The sequence below is a fragment of the Loxodonta africana genome, chromosome 12, assembly GCF_030014295.1.
Source record: "Loxodonta africana isolate mLoxAfr1 chromosome 12, mLoxAfr1.hap2, whole genome shotgun sequence".
NCBI classification, from domain to species: domain Eukaryota; kingdom Metazoa; phylum Chordata; class Mammalia; order Proboscidea; family Elephantidae; genus Loxodonta; species Loxodonta africana.
In genome coordinates, this window is record NC_087353.1 from 91,589,996 (window position 1) to 91,606,757 (window position 16,762).

The window sequence follows — 16,762 nt, forward strand, 5'->3', positions numbered from 1 at the left end:
ATTCATTCTGAGGTAGTTTTAAACTTGCATAAAAATTGCAAGAATAGTACAGAAAATTTCTGTATTCCTGTCACCTGTGTTCCCTAGTTATTAACATTTCACATTATTTGCTCCTTCACACTGTTTCTCTCTCTATAAACACACACACGTGTATACACCCATTTTCATTACTTTTTTTCTGAACCATTTGGAAGTAAGCTGTAGACATGATACCCCATCACCTTTAAACACTCCAGCATGTATTTCCCAAAAATGGTCGCTGTGCTACATAATCACAGTCCAGCCATGGAATTCACAAAATCAACACTGAGACAATTCTAAGGTACAGTTTACAGCTTGCATTTAGATTTCATGGACTGCCCCAACAATGTTTCTTTTTTTCTTCCTCCTTCAGATCCCTGGTGGCCCAACAGTTTAGCTCTTGGCTGCTAACCTAAAGCCTGGCAGTTCGAAACCCACCCAGCAGCTTTCCAGAAGAAAGACCTGCCAATCTGGTTCCGTAAAGATTACAGCCAAGAAAGCCCTATGGGGTAGTTCTCCTCTGTCACATGGAGTTGATATGAGTCAGAATCGACTCGATAGCACCCAACAACAACAACAATCCCATCCAAGATCACATGTGCAGTCTCCTCCATGCTGGAGTAGGCCCTTGGTCTTTCCTGTCCTTGATGGCTTTTATTGAAAGGCAACAGGCTTTCCATTTTGTAATATGACCCTCAGTCTGGGTCCCTTCTGATGTTTCCTCAAAGCCAGTCTCAGGTGGTGATCTCCTGACAGGCAGACCACGGAAATGATGCTGGGTTCTTCCTGGCATATGGCACTGGGAAGCACAGGATTTCAGCCATCCCACCACTGGTGATGTTAATCTTTATTCCTGGCTGTATTGCTATCTGTTAGGTTTCTCCACTGTAATAAAGCCGCCATTTTGCTATTTGTCAACTTACTAGTATTTTGTAGGGAGACATTCCTAGATTACACCATTATCTTATTCTTCATCAGACCTCCTCCCACCAACCTTAATCTCCATCAATGACTAATCCCTGAATTACTTTGATGGTTGCCAAATAGTAATTTTTTGTTTTTTCACTTCCAGCGTTTCTTCTGTGTTTATTAGTTGGCACTCTGCTGTGAGGGAGAGATTCCCCTTCTCCATTTATTTTTTATTCATTCATTCATTTTTATCAGTATGGGCTCATGAATTTTTATTTTATTAATGGGTAATATTCTGTATCTATTGTATATTTCGATGTTGAAGTTCTCCCAGATTCGGTCAGTGAGAGCTCCTGCAGGTTGACTCCTGAATCATTTTGATATCTCCTCATTATTTTTTTCATTCTTTCTTACTCTGGCACAAGATGTCCCAGGCTTGTTTTATACTCTCCCTGCCCTATTCTGGGAATCAATCATCTCTCTAAAGAGTCCTGGTTCCTTTTAGCAGAGGATGGTATTTAGAAACCAAGATTGGGCCGTCAGTGTGCTTATTGCTACTAGGATGTCATTGCTTCTAGACCCTCTCAGCGCACACAGGCCGGGAAATATACATATGTATGTCCGTACACATCCACACAGTCAATGTGGATCCCCTGTATGGATCATAACAAATTATTAGTAACATTGCAAAGAATGGGAATTCCAGAACAGGTAATGGGGAACCTCTGCATGTTTCAAGAGGTGGCCATTAAAGCGCAACAAGGGCATACTGCGTGGTTCAGAATTGGAAAAGGCGTACAGCAGGGTTTATCCTTTCACCTTACTTATTCAATCTGTATGCTGGACAAATAGTCTGAGAAACTGAACTATATGAAGAAGAACACAGCATCACGATTGGAGAAAGACTCAGTAACAACCTGTGATATGCAGGTGGCATAACCTTGCTTGCCAGAAATGAAGATGACTTGAAACTCTTACTGATGAAGGTCAAAGACTACAGCCTTCAGTATGGATTACGCCTGAACGTGAAGAAAACAAAAATTTTTACAACTAGACCAGTAAACAACATGATAAATGAAGAAGAAATTGAATTTGTCAATGATTTCATTTTACGTGAATCAACAATCAATGTCCATGGAAGCAGCAGTCAAGAAATTAAATCTGCAGCAAAAGACCTCTTTAAAGTTTTAAAAATCAAAGATGTCTTTGCAATTGCCTCGTATGCATGCGAAAGCTGGGCAATGAAAAAGGAAGACAAGAAGAATTGCATTCGAACGGTGGTGTTGGCAAAGAATGTCGAATACAGGCAGACTGCCAGAAGAACAAACAAGTTAGTCTTAGCAGAAATACTACCAGAATGTTCCTCAGAAGCAAGAATGGTGAGACTTCAGCCCACTTACTTTGGACACATCACCAGCAAAGATCAATTCCTAGAAAAGGACATTGTGTTTGGTAAGGTAGAGGGCCAAGAAAAATGAGGGAAACCCACAATGAGATGGGTTAACCACAATAACCAAAACAGTTATATATATGTGTATGTATATATATAATATATATGCATATATATAAACAAACGGATGCATAGCCATACCTTTAATTCCAATTCAACACCTTTGGGTACTTTCTAGCCTTCTCCCTTTGCATGTTTGTAAATAATCTCCCAAAGGGAGAAACCTGACTTTCATTATCTTCAACATATTTACTTATATTCTCAATTTTTTATTTGCTTAATGTAACCAATCTTCCAACCACTCTAGCCATCACCTCCACCTGGTACCTTTGTGCCCACCCCTTGGCACTCCACATCCTTGGGTAATGGGAGACGCACTTCCTCTGTGTGACTCCTCTCCCTTCCCCGCTTCTTCTGATCAGAATTATATGGACCCAGTACCAAAGTCTTTAATTTTCTTCTGGGAGGATTTTAGAGAAGAGTATTTACAAGGATGGATAAATACAAATACTAGCCTTTAAGATTTTTGTCTTTATTCATGGGTTAAAAATCTCTATGTGGGGGCAGGAGGGAATGGGGAGTTATTAATGGGTGCGGAATTTCTGTTTGGGATGATGAAAAGTTTTGAAAATGGATAGTGGTGATGGTTGCAGAATATTATGGATCTAGCTAATGCCACCGAATCGTACCCTTAAAAATGGTTAAAATGGCAAATTTTATGCTATATATATTTTACCACAATAAACTTTTAAAAAACCATCTGCGTATTACTATTATCCTTCCTATTAACAATCCTAGTGTAGAGCTTTCATTTCTCACAGGCCACTTGATAAATACAAATACCCATTACATTAATGCTGTGAGAATTCAAATTTCCAAAAGGCAAACAGAAAGTTAGATAACAGAATGGAAAAAGATACAATAAAATCAATCAACTACTGTCAACCCAAAGCTTAGTCATTTTCAGGCTTCTTCCCACAACTGCTCCTTCCCTTTTGGTGTCCTCTGCATTAGGAGAAGCTTAGATGACATCAGGGCAACCGGGGTGGAGCTCTGGTTTACTTGTCCTCGAGGTCCTCACTGGCCTCTGCAGGTCCCTCTGGCCTTTGGTCACATAACATTTGCCACTGAGGCTGTGGTTTCCACTGTGACCTCTGATCGTGAATTCATTCTACCACCACCATCACCAATTGCCATTGAGCCGGCTCCAGCTCATAGTGACCCCATGAACAGAATGTTGCCCTGTCAAGGACCGCCTTCATGATCGTTGATACACTGGAGGCCATTGTTGCCACCGCTGTGTATTTTGAATGTCTTCCAAACTAGGAGGCTCATCTTCTAGCACTGTATTGGACAATGTTCTATTGTGATCCATAAGGTTTTCATTGTTGGATTTTTTGAAGTAGATCACCAGGCCTTTTTTCCTAGTCTTCCTTAGTCTAGAAGATCTGCTGAAACTTATCCACCATGGGTGGCTCTGCTGGTATTTGAAATACTGGTGGTATAGCTTCCAGCTTCACAGCGCCACAGTACGACAAACTAAAGAAAGATGATACAAATGTGTTTTCCCTGTCCTGCCCTGCTTGTCCAGCCTAGTTCCACATGTAACTTCCCACTGCCCATTTCCCAGAGGACATCCTCTCTTCTGCTTGGACACATAGTCAATATTACCTTTACATTTATAATTCATAGCTTCAGCAAATATTGGGCTTCTACCATGTACAGAGCCCCTCTTAGACCTCAGGAAAATATAAGAAAAGACTAAACTGGGTTCCCATCTCTTCCCAGGAGCTTATAGTATTGTTGTTCCTGAAGAAAAAGGACCTATATCCTGAAACAGCTGGACAATAACATAAACATTGTATTTATGAGGTTGTGGGGCAGAGCCAGTAATCGTTATTGCAATTCATAGAGTAAAAACTTCCAGAGTAAGCCTGAAAAAGCTGGCGGGAGTGTCTATGAAAATTTCATAGTGGAAGGGACCTTCTGCTGGCCTTGAAGGCAGGGTGGGATTTGAATAGATTGAGTAGGGGTTCATGAAACAAAGGTGGTGCGTTGGCCAGAACTCTTGATTGTAAGTGACAAGAACCCAAATCAAAATGCGTTTTGCCCAAAGAGGCATTTACTGGCTTCTGGACTTTAGATGTGCCTAGATCTAGGAGCTCCAACGAGGTCCTGTGTTGGTGATGATCGCTGCCAGCCGAACCACACTGTAGTCTCCCAACATCTGGGGTGTCTTTCCCCAGCATCTGTGCACTCATCCCAGGAACAGACTCCATTTCCGTGTACAGGGGCTGCCATAACAAAGTACCACAAAGTGGCTGGCTTTAAAGAACAGAAACTTATTGCCTCACAGTTCTCAAGGTTAGGAGTCCAAATCAGGATGTCAGCTGTGTTGGTTCCTTCTGAGGGGCCTGAGAGAGAATCTGTTCCATGCCTCCCTCCCAGTTTTTGGTGGTTCCCAGCAATCCTTGGCATTCTTTGGCTTGCAGCCGTGTCTGCCTCAGTAGCCATTCTCCATTTCTGTGTCTCTCTTCCTCTTTTATAAGACACCACTCAGATGGAATTAGGATTTACCTGACTCTTATACGACCTCATTAACTTAACATCTGGAAAGAAAAACCGTATTTCCCCAAATAAGGTCACATTCACGGATACAGGGGTTAGGGTGTTAGCATATTTTGGGGGAATACAATTCAACTTGTAGTAGACTCTGATTGGTCTTCCTTGGGACACGTTTAGGGTGACTACACATGATCTTAACTGGGACACTTTTAAGAGTGAAAATGGGGTGCTGTTAATAATTTTGGGGGGACAACAGGCATAAACTGGAACTCTTCTGGGAAAACTAGGACATCAGGTCACCATAATCATGTGGCTACTCTCTGTGGCCTCTAACTGATACACTACCAGAACAACATAAAATGGGGATCCCAAAGCGTCATTGCTATTAACAAATGAAGGAGGGACAAAAATGCTGGAATAACAATAATGGGTACTTTAAGCACTTACTGAAGACTACTGCAGCCTTCAGTATGGATTACACCTCAACATAAAACAAAAAGCCTCACAACTGGACTAATAAGCAACATCATGATAAATGTAGAAAATACTGAAGTCAACAAGGATTTCGTTTTACTTGGATCCGCAATCAACACCCATGGAAGCAGCAGTCAAGAAATTAAACTACGGAGAGTCTGACTTGATTTGTAAACTTTCACTTAAAGCACAATAAAAATAAAATAAAAACCTTAAAAAAATTGAACTATGTATTGCATTGGGCAAATCTGCTGCAAAAGACCTCTTCAAAATGTCAAAAAGCAAAGATGTCACTCTGAGGACTGAGATGCGTCTGATTCAGATCATGGTATTTTCAACTGCCTCATATGCATGTGAAAGCTGGCCAATGAATAAGGAAGACCAAAGAAGAACTGATGCATTTGAATTATGATGTTGGCGAAGAATATTGAATATACCATGGACTGCCAGAAGAATGAACAAGTCTGTCTTGGAAGGAGTATAGCCAGAGTGCTCCTTGAAAGTGAGGATGGTGAGACTTCATCTCAAATACTTTGGACATGTTATCAGGAGGGACCAGTCCCTGGAGAAGGACATCATGCTTGGTAAGGGTCAGCGAAAAAGAAGAAGACCCTCAAAGAGATGGATCGACACAGTGGCTGCAACAATGGGCTCAAGCATAGCAAGAATTGTGAGGATGGAGCAGGACCATGCAGTGTTTTGTTCTGTTGTACCTAGGATCGCTGTGAGTCAGAACAACTAACAACAACAACAACTGTGGCAATTCAGGGAAAGGGAGAGAAAAAGACTGACGAATATAGTGTAAAGTTTGAAGTCAAGTTAATTAGATAAAGATAGAAGACCTAGAATGCCAGGCAAAGAAACATGAGCTTCATTTGATGGGTAATTGTCTTGGTCATTTAGTGCTGCTATAACAGAAATACCACAAGTGGATGGCTTTAACAAAGAGAAGTTTATTCTCTCACAGTCCAGTAGGCTAGAAGTCCAAATTCAGAGCAACAGCTCCAGAGGAAGGCTTTCTTTCTCTCTTGGCTCTGGAGGAAGGTCCTTGTCATCAGTCTTCCCCTGGTCTGGGAGCATCTCAGAACAGGAACCTCAGGTCCAAAGGATGCACCCTGCTCCTGGCATGCTTTCTTGGTGGTATGAGATCCCTGTGTCTCTCTGCTTGCTTCTCTCTTTTATATCTATCTCAAAAGAGATTGGCTTAAGACACTATCTAATCTTGTAGACCTCATCAGTATAATTGCCATTAGTCCATTTTTTATTACATCATAGTGATAGGATTTACAGCATAGAGGGAAATCACATCAGAAGATAAAATGGTAGACAAACGTACAAGGGAATTGTGACCTAGTCAAGTCGACAGATATTTTGGGGGGCACAATTCAATCCATGACAGTAATGGAGATGCATTATTTTCCAAGAAATTGGTACAAAAGACAGGTGTTTGAGGAGACAAATCTGGGAGTGGGTTGCAGGGTGTATGAGAGGGTTCAGAGAAAAGCTAAGTTTGTAATAACGAACCTGAACTGTCAAGGGTTCTAGTATGGCGGAGGAGGTGAGTAGGAAGGGATATACTCAGGGAGCCACTCACAGAAAGAAGCAATAGGACTTCTTGGCTGAGTAAGCACAAGGGACAGAGGAGAAGAAGGACAGAGGAGACGGAGGACTTACCGAGTTTCAAGCTTGGAAAACCAGAAGAACTACCAAGGTTGGGCTGTTACCAAGGGTAGCAATTTGGAGATGAAACGAGTCTTTTGGGGGGCATGTTGAGTTTTGGAGAAGTTGTGTAAATGAATAGAGAAAATACAGGACTAGGCTTGTGTTTAAATATTTAAAGCCAAGACAACGGATTGTTATTGTTAGTTGCCTTTTAGTTGATTCTGACTTGTGGTGACCCCAAGTGTGCAGACTAGAACTGCTCCACAGGGTTCTTAAGGCGGTGACCTTTCAGAAGCAGATCACCAGGCCTTACTTCCGAGGTGCTTCTGAGTGGGTTTGAACCTCCTAGCTTTCCAGCCTTAACCATTTGCACCACCTGGGGACTTCAGACAATGGATAAAATCTCCAAACAAGAGGTGAGGAAATGGCCAGAGTTTAGCCTGAGGCATGCCTGCAAATAGGGGGTGGGTGGAATAGGAGACAGAAAAAGAGCCAATGGAAAGATTTGGAAGGAATGTTGGTACAAAATCAAGGAAGGGTAGAAGAGGGACTGTCATGGATTGAATTGTGTCCACCAAAAATATCTGTTGACTCAGCTAGGTCATGATTCCCAGTATTGTATGATTGTCTACCATTTTGTCATCTGATGTGATTTCCCTGTGTGTTGTAAATCCTATCACTATGTTGTAATACGAGGGATTAAAAAAAAAAAAAGATGGATTAGCGGCAGTTATATTGATAAGCGCTACAAGATTAGATAGTGTCTTAAGCCAATCTCTTTTGAGATATAAAAGAGAGAAGTGAGCAGAGAGACACGGGGACCTCCTGCCACCATGAAAGCATGCCAGAAGCAGAGTGCATCCTTTGGACCTGAGGTTCCTGTTCTGAGACGCTCCCAAACCAAGGGAAGACTGATGATAAGGACCTTCCTCCAGAGCCGACAGAGAGAGAAAGCCTTCCCCTGCAGCTGGTGCCCTGAGTTTGGACTTCTAGCCTACTACACTGTGAGAGAATAAACTCTGTTAAAGCCATCCACTTGTGGTATTTCTGTTATAGCAGCACTAGGTGACCAAGACAGGGACCAATAGTGCTAAACACCATGCTGGATTCAAGAATGGTGAGGACTGAAAACCCTTCAAGAAGCGAGGCTAGAAAAAAGTATTTATGACCTTTGGAACAGTCATTTCCTTATAATAGTGTAATATTCAGGATAAGCTAGATTGTGCTATATAACAGAAAAAAAAAATATAACAGACAACCCTAAAATTACAGTGGTTGAAGACAGAAATGAACACATTCATTTCTTGCTCGCACTTCATGTCCATGATATGTGTTGTTAGTTACTGTCAAGTTGATTCCAACTCCTGGTGACCCCATGTGTATCAGAGTAGAACTATGCTCCATGGAGTTTTCAATGGCTCATTTTTTGGAAGTAGGTCACCAGGCCTTTCTTCCAAGGTGCCTCTGGGTAGGTTCGTACCACCAACCTGTCAGCTAGTAGGTGAGCACTTAACCCTTTGCACCACTCAGGGACTCCTCTGTGATTTATGGGCAAGCTCTGATCCGTGTAGTTTTCACATCGACACCTGGGACAGCAGAGCTCCACCATTTGAAGCATTGCTAGTTGCTTTGGCAGAGGAGAAGGTGGCCCTGGCAGCATCACACTGGCAGTTAAATGGCCCTGCTTGTACGTCCACACGCCTCTTTTCACAACTCATTGGCCACAAGTAGTCACGTGGCCCCACCCAGTCACAAGGGGCTAGGAAGTACAATGTGCCCTAAGGGGAGAAAACTGGAAATATTTGTTGACTGGTATCTTAGTCTCCTAGGGCTGCCATAACAGAAGTATCACAAAGTGGGTGGCTTTATAAAGAACTGAAACTTATTATCTCACAGGTTTGGAGGCTGGGAGTCCAAATCAGAGCTTAGGCTATAGAGGGAGGGTCCTTCTTTGTCAGTGGCCATGGGCATTCCTTGGCTTGTAGAGGGATCTTCATATGGCATCTGCCTTCGTCCTGTGTGTGTATATTTGTGTCTGTTCTGCTCTTTTTATAAGACAACTCAGAAGAAATGAGTTTAGGAATCAACCTACTCTAGTATGAGTGTCATTAACGTAACGAAAGCAAGCTTGGGAGGTTACCAAGAGTAGCAGTTTGGAGATGAGTCTTTTGGGGGGGCATGTCGAGGGTTACAGGGTCACATCCACAGATATAGGCACAATCAATCCATAACACTGGTAATAATGACCACGTAGAGTAATAGCAAAGGTTAGGTTTTAGGCTGAAGGAGGGTGTAAAAAAAACAAAAACAAAAACCAATTGCCATGAAGTCAATTCTGACTCGTGGTGACCCTACGTGTGTCAGAGTAGAACTGTGCTCCATAAGGTTTTCAATGGCTGATTTTTTGGAAGTAGATCTTCCAAGGCACCTCTGGGTAGACTCGAACTGCCAACCTTTCACTTAGGAGCCGAGTGTGTTAGTGAAGGAGTGACGTCTGAGTGACATTGTTCCTGGTATTAGACCAAAAGCTCCCTGAGGATGAGAACTGTGCCTTTAACTCTCTGTATATAACGCTTATGCATCCGTCTTGTTCATTATGTTCCTCCAGGTGGCAAATATAGAGATATGCTCCAATGACGTCAGGGCTTTATCATAAAGGACTTTGTTATAAGCACTGTCAAGGAAGAGTGGTAAAATAGGAAGTGCGTCCGAGTGGCTATGTATATATTAAATGGTTGCAGATTACGGCCTCATAATGAGTACAATGATGACTTGTTGTGTGACGTTGAGTAGATCCTGACTCATAGCGACCCCATATGACAGAGCAGAACTGCCCCATAGGGTTTCCTAGGCTGAAATATTTATGGAAACAGATCGCCAGATCTTTTCTTCCCTGGAGCCACTGGTAGGTTTGAACTGCTGATTGCTTGGTTAGCAGCCGTGCACTTAACCATTGTGCCACCTGGGCTCCTTGAATGATAACTGCAAATTCCAGTTAGGTCACTTTTCCTACCGGAGCCCAACCTGGGACACAAGCACTATAAGCAAAGCCCTGCTGGGTGGATTTGCTCATCCCTGGCTGGTCCTGTACTACACATTGTGGTTAATAGAAGTACTTTGTCCTTAGCTGGTGTCTTCTGTAGGGTGTTGCCACAGGCTTTCTCACTGTGCATCCGAGGATCACAGAGGGAGATGTGAAACGCTGAGACAGATTGCCAACAGAAACCACCCTCTGCATTCCCCCAGATGCACAAGGCAGAGCATAAATGTTTCATAGGCACAGAGACAGACAGAGATTTTAACCCCTGCAAGTGAGGAAAAGATGAACTATAGGCATATGATTTGCCTCCTGACACATTTTTAAATAAGCAATGCTGGTGGAATAAAAAATAAACTTACTCAAGGTTCCCAAGGGGGTGAAAACCAGCTGACTGGAGTAGAGATGACTGAATGTTTTTCCATTTCTTAATTTAGTGATGTGATGTTATCGGGCATAGATGGATGGATGATAGATTGTGATAGAGATAGATACGTAGATGCAGATAGACACGGATGGATGGATGGACAGATGGATGGACGGACGGATGGACGGGTGGGGGTGGATGTGTGGGTGGATGCATGGGTGGATGCGTGTGTGGATGGGCAGGTGGGCGGGTGGACGGGTGGGCGGGTGGGTGGGTGGATGGGTGGGTGGGTGGATGGATGGATGGATGGTAAACAGCTGCCTTCATGTAGACTCGTGATGACCTTACATACAACAGAACAAAATGCTGCCTGGTCCTGCACTGTCCCCATGATCAGTGATGGATCAGACCATTGTGATCCATTAGATTTTCACTGCCTAATTTTCAGAAACAGATTGCCAAGCTTTTCTTCCTAGTCTGTCTTAGTCTGGAAGCTATGCTGAAAGCTGTCCATGATAGGTGACTCTGCTGCTGGTATCTGAAACACCAGTAGCATAGCTTCCAGCATCGTAGCAACATAAAAGCCACCACAGTATGAGACACTGACAGATGGGTGGTGGATCTGGCATATAAAACCCATTGCCTTTGAGTTGATTCCGACTCACAGCAACCCTGTAGGACAGAGTAGAACTGCCCCATAGGGTTTCCAAGGAGTGGCTGCTGGATTTGAACTGCCGACCTTTTTGGCTAGCAGCCAAGCTCTTAACCACTGTGCCGTCAGGGCTCCAGATCTGGCATAGGGGACTCTTTTTATCATAGAATCTGGTTCACACAACCTTTGCCAACTCCATTCTTTGATATATAGCAGTGGAGAGGATTCTGTTTCAATATCCTTCTAAATATTGCCGGAAAAGACATTTCTTGGAGAACTCCTTGTCCAGTGTCTGTTGAGCCCTCGACGATAAAGGCTGACTAAATGCTGTTGTTAATAATTGTCCATACCAAGTGGTGGGTATGCCTTGACAGGCAAGTACAAAATCTGCAAAGAGAAAAATGAGACGGCCTGGAGAATGTGGTAAAAATACTAACCCTTCTAAGGACTTTTTTTAAACCTCCCGTCAGAATAACTCCGTTATTAGCTCTGAGCAGCCAAGGCTAGGCATTGATTTCCTTTAGCCTTGGGTATCACATCTTTTCCACGTGGAGCTTAGTCGTTGATGTGAAATAGATCCAGAAGTTCCTCTTCCTGTCACAAGAAATCTTTGGCCCAGTGGGCAGCCAGAGTGTGGAAGCTTCTAGAAAAGATGTTCCACCCCCTGCAGACTGAGATGTGGACTTTGTGAGGAGAGCACAGACCAGCTTTCCTGGAGTCGCTGGTGACAGCGGAGGACAAGAGGAGGAGCGGTGAAGGGCCAACAGGGGTCTCACGGTGAACGCACAGTAGCAGAAAAGCTGGTTGAATCCAAATAAAATCTGTGGTTTGGTTAGTAGTGTTAAGTCACTGTTGATTTCTTAGTGCTTAGAAATGTTAAGATTTAAGGGAAGCTGGGTGAAGAAAGTCCCTGGGTGGTGCAAACAGCGAACGTACTCAACTGTTAACCTAAAGGTTGGAGGTTCGAGTCCACCCAGAGGTGCCTCAGAAGAAAGGCCTGGTGATCTCCTTCTGAAAATCCTCCACTGAAAACCCCGCTGGAGCAGGATTCTACCCTGACACACATGGGGTCACCGTGGGTCAGGGTGGACTCAGCGGCGACTGGTGTTTTTGGGGGCGCGGTGTAAAGGGCATACAGGAATCCTCTGAACTATCTTTACAACCCTCTGGTAATCTAAGATCATTTCAAAAAAAAAAGTCAAGAAACGAAATTGGCTTTGACAATCTGCTAGAGAACGAGACTTCCCTTTGCTCTAGAAGCCTGCCTGTTGAGACAGTGCCTGGTTGCTGTGTCTCGGAGTAGGAAGGACAGCAAAGGCAACTACCCTTTTTACTTAACGGGAAACCAGGACCAAAACCAAACCAGCTGCTGTGGAGTTGACTCCAACTCATGGCAACCCCGTGTGTATCAGGGTAGAACTGCACTCCATAGGATCTTAGTAGCTGGTTTTTCAGAAGTAGATCGTCAGACCTGCCTTTCAAGGTGCCTCTGGGTGGACTTGAACCTGCAGCCTTTCAGTTAGTAGCTGAGTGCCATAACCATTTGCACTGCCCAGGGACTCCACTTAATGGGAAGTGAAGTTAAATTTTCCATTTCTTCTTGTAACTTACTAAGATGTGAAAGTCAGCTGTGAGCTGTATCCATTAACCTGAAACTGAAAAACTTTTGTGACTAAGCTAAAAACATCTGATTTACGGAGGTGCCAGCCTCCAAGGAGACCAGCAATCGTGCTAAGGCATCAGGCGGTCCTCTGAAATGGAAAGAGGCACACGAGGGTTAAGGTAGGGAACAGCGCTTTGTTTGGAATTTAGATCTTCATACTGGGAGAAACGGGGAAATGTGTGTGGGATAAACTTGGCAGCATTTGTGACCATCCCTAAGTCTGTGTCCAGGATGGGCAATTACTTATTTTTTGGCTTAGACATTTATTTGCCCCTTTTTACTAGGGATGATTACACTCACGCTATCATTTTGTATTTCCACATCAAAAGTGTTGCTCTTGGTTTTCAAATGTTGTTCTAGTCTGAGCCATCATTGGTCATTGCCCCAGGAGGTGCCGGCTTGGAGGTCAAGAATCTAGTTCTGGCCAAAATGACAGTAATGAGAAGTAAGCCATTTGTGTCCAACTTCATTTTGGTTTTTGCGTGGGCTCTGAATAAGTAATAACCATCCTGATTGCCAGTGACTCAATACCTCATTCCAGGCCCGGCCCCTCTGCTATCCCCTTGAATCGTTGCATTAAATATTGAAACCCTCCTGGCTCCCCGGCGGCTGCATTCTGGAGGCAGTTCCAGGGCTTTTTGTTTAATAATTCCTACTGGTTGGCTGCTGGATTGGTTCATTATTTTAATCTATGCATATTGGCTAGGATGCAACATTGTTTCTTTTTCCCGTAAATATTAGTTTGAAATTGAGAGGGAATCCATTTCCCATGCAGCCTGGAGGAGAGGCTGACTTTCATCCATTCTGGTTGCCACCCCTAGCAGTGGTCACTAACCAAGGCACTAATATGGGTCATCTTCAAATCGCCCAGAGCCTTCCTGTCTTAGTCCTGTGGGGACATTTTGGCCAACCCAGCCACTTTGCAGGGGCCTGTTGAGGATCTGCGTTATGCCAGACACTTTGCTGGAGGATGTGGGGACTTTTAAAAAATGTATAAGATTTGAGCTTATAAACTGCATAGAGAGTGAAAACGTGTATATTAAAAAAAAAAAAAGGGGGCAACCCAAAGCAGTTCCCAATGCAGTAGGACGAGTGATATAGACAACTGATGCTATAGACGTCTGAAGGGCGGGGAACGTGTTTCAGGTGGAGCCACTGGGGGAGGAGACTGCCTGTGGAAGATGAGATAGACAAGGTGGGTCTTAGAAAGAGACGTGAGTTGGGTTTTTTTTTTTTATTTTTTCATGGACTTTATTTCTTAGAGTGGTTTTAGATTTGCAGAAAATTTGAGCAGAAAACACAGTGAGTTCCTATACACCACATATGTGCCCTGCACGTTGGTTCTCCTTTATTAGCATCTTGCATTCCTGTGGTACAGTTGTTGCTATTGATGAACAATTTAGTATTAACCAAAAGAAAAATTGAAACCCATTGCTGTGAAGGCGATTTCGACATGTTAACGACCCTGTAGGACAGAGTAGAACTGCCCTGTAGGGCTTCTGAGGCTGTAAATCTTTATGGAAGCAGTCTGCCATATCTTTCTCCCAAGGAGGCTGGTGAGTTCGAACCACCAACCTTTCCATTAGCAGCCAAGCTTAAGTCCTTAGTTTATGGGAGGGTTCGCTCTTTGTGTTGTAGAGCTCTGTGGGTTTTGACAAGTGCGTCACGTCATGTGTCTACCCTTACAGCATCACACAGAACAGCTTCACTGCCCTAAAGGTGTCCTGAGTTCCATCTAGTCCTTCCCTCCCTGTCCTCTGAATCCCTGGTAAGTCCTGATCTTTTCACTGTCTTTATCGTTTTGCCTTGTCTAGAATTTCAAGTAGTTGAAATTATACAGTACGTAGCTTTTTCAGACTGGCTTCTTTCACTTAGCAATATACATTTAAGGTCCCTCCATGTTTTTTTGTGGCCCAATAACCCATTTCTTTCTATCACTGAATAACACTCCATTGTATGGCTGTACTGAGGAGCCCTGGTGGCACAATGGTTAAGAGCTCACCTGCCAATCAAAAGATCTGCGATTGGAACCCACCTAGATGCTCCACAGGAGAAAGATGTGGCAATCTGCTTGGAAACTCTATACGGCAGTTCTCCTCTGTCCTATAGGGTCACTAGGAGTTGGAATTGACTCAATGACAGCAGGTTTTTGTGGATAGACCACAGTTTGTTCATCCATTGACCTATTGAAGGACTTCTTAGTCGCTTCCAATTTGGGGCAATTATGAATAAAGTTTCATGTGGACATTTGTTTCAACTCGACTGGGTAAATACCTAGGTGTGCGATTGCTGGATCAGATGGTGAGCTGATATTTAGCTTTGTAAGAAGCTGCCACACTAAGACCTAGGATTTCACAGATACCAAGGGGAGAAGGAGGGAGGGTCTCTGCTGTGGATACAGCAGGAGCAAAGGCAGAGCAGCGAGGACCCCCACCCAAGAGCACCCTTCCTAGTATGTGCGGTACCTGCAGCAGAGTCTAGCTGGTGGTCAGACCGCTGTGCGGTGTCTGCCCTGCGCGTGGGGATCTTTTGCAACAGTTGTCTGAAATTCAAAAGGAGACTCTACTCCCAACACTTTCCACTGAAGGACATGAGTTTGCTCTCAGCTTTATTTATTTACACCAAGAAGGGCCTTGTCTCTGTACTGTTTAATGTTTTGTTAGGCTGACAGTCAAGCCTTGTGCCATTCCAAAAGCACCCTGATTGGATCTAGAGCATTCTGCCTGCAGGAAAGGGAGAAATGAAGGGGAGAGATGGGTCTCAAAGAGGGCCGGCAGAGGCGGCAGCTGCAGACCTCACAGGCAGCAGCCCCCACCAGCCCCCCAGACCTCCACAGCCTTGCCTGCTGGGTGGATGATTCCTTGGAAAGGGCCCCTGTGTTCCTCTTTGCCAGTGACTGAAGCTATAAAACCGGAAGTTAATAGTAGTGATAAATCACTAGCCCTTCCTGCTGTGCCTCTGGCAGTCCCCACTTGGACGTCACTCACCAAGAGAGTCTGTTTAGCCTTCATTTGAGCCTGTTGACGCCTTTCCGCTCCCCCGGTTCGTTCTTTCCTGGCCGGGATGTAGGGAAGAAGCTCAAAGCTGGGACACTTTATAGCAACTTCCGAGGCTCCTCCGGCAACTACAGGTTTTGGCAGATGTTCACCCAGCTTTATTGTTGAATTCTGTTTTAGGAAGCGAGATGGTGCTTCCCTGACACTTTAAGACCCACCTGGACAGCCAGCAGAGCCTGACGGGAAACATCTTGATTTACGGCCTTTAAATGGACATTGGGGCAGTGGTGGCTCAGCAGTAGAATCCTCGCCTTCCATGCAGTAGACCTGCGTTCGATTCCCAGCCAATGCACAGCCACCGCCCATCTGTCAGTAGAGGCTTGCATGTTGCTGTGATGCTGAACGGGTTTCTGGAGAGCTTCCACACAAAGATGGACTAGGAAGAAAGGCCTGGTGATATACTTCCAAAAATCAACCAGTGAAAACCCTGGGGATCTCAATGGTCCAATCCCCAACTGATCACAGGGATGGCACAGGACCAGGTAGTGTTTTGTTACGTTCCATTGTGTGTGAGGTTGCCACAAGTCGGGGGCTGACTCACTGGCAGCTAACAAGAAGACGAAGAAGGGCATGGGCTGGCAGGAGCGTGGTTCACCAATAGTACCTGCCATCCCTGTTGCTTTAGGATTACAGTCAGACTGGTCACCTGGTGTTCACAGGTAAGGCTGCTTACCCATCCTCCACCCCCCAAAAACGCCTGACTTAACTAGGCATTTGGAATTCCATCCTGTAGTGGCTCAGGTTTAAACAGAAAAGGAAGTTGCAGAATCTCACATTTCAGGACTACTACTCCTTTTTTTTTTTAAAACGTTTTCAAAGATTTTAATAAAATGGAAAAACACTTACATTGCAGTGTTAATTTTTCAAAGCAGGGGGAACTAAAACATCAACATAAAAAAAGCAGGA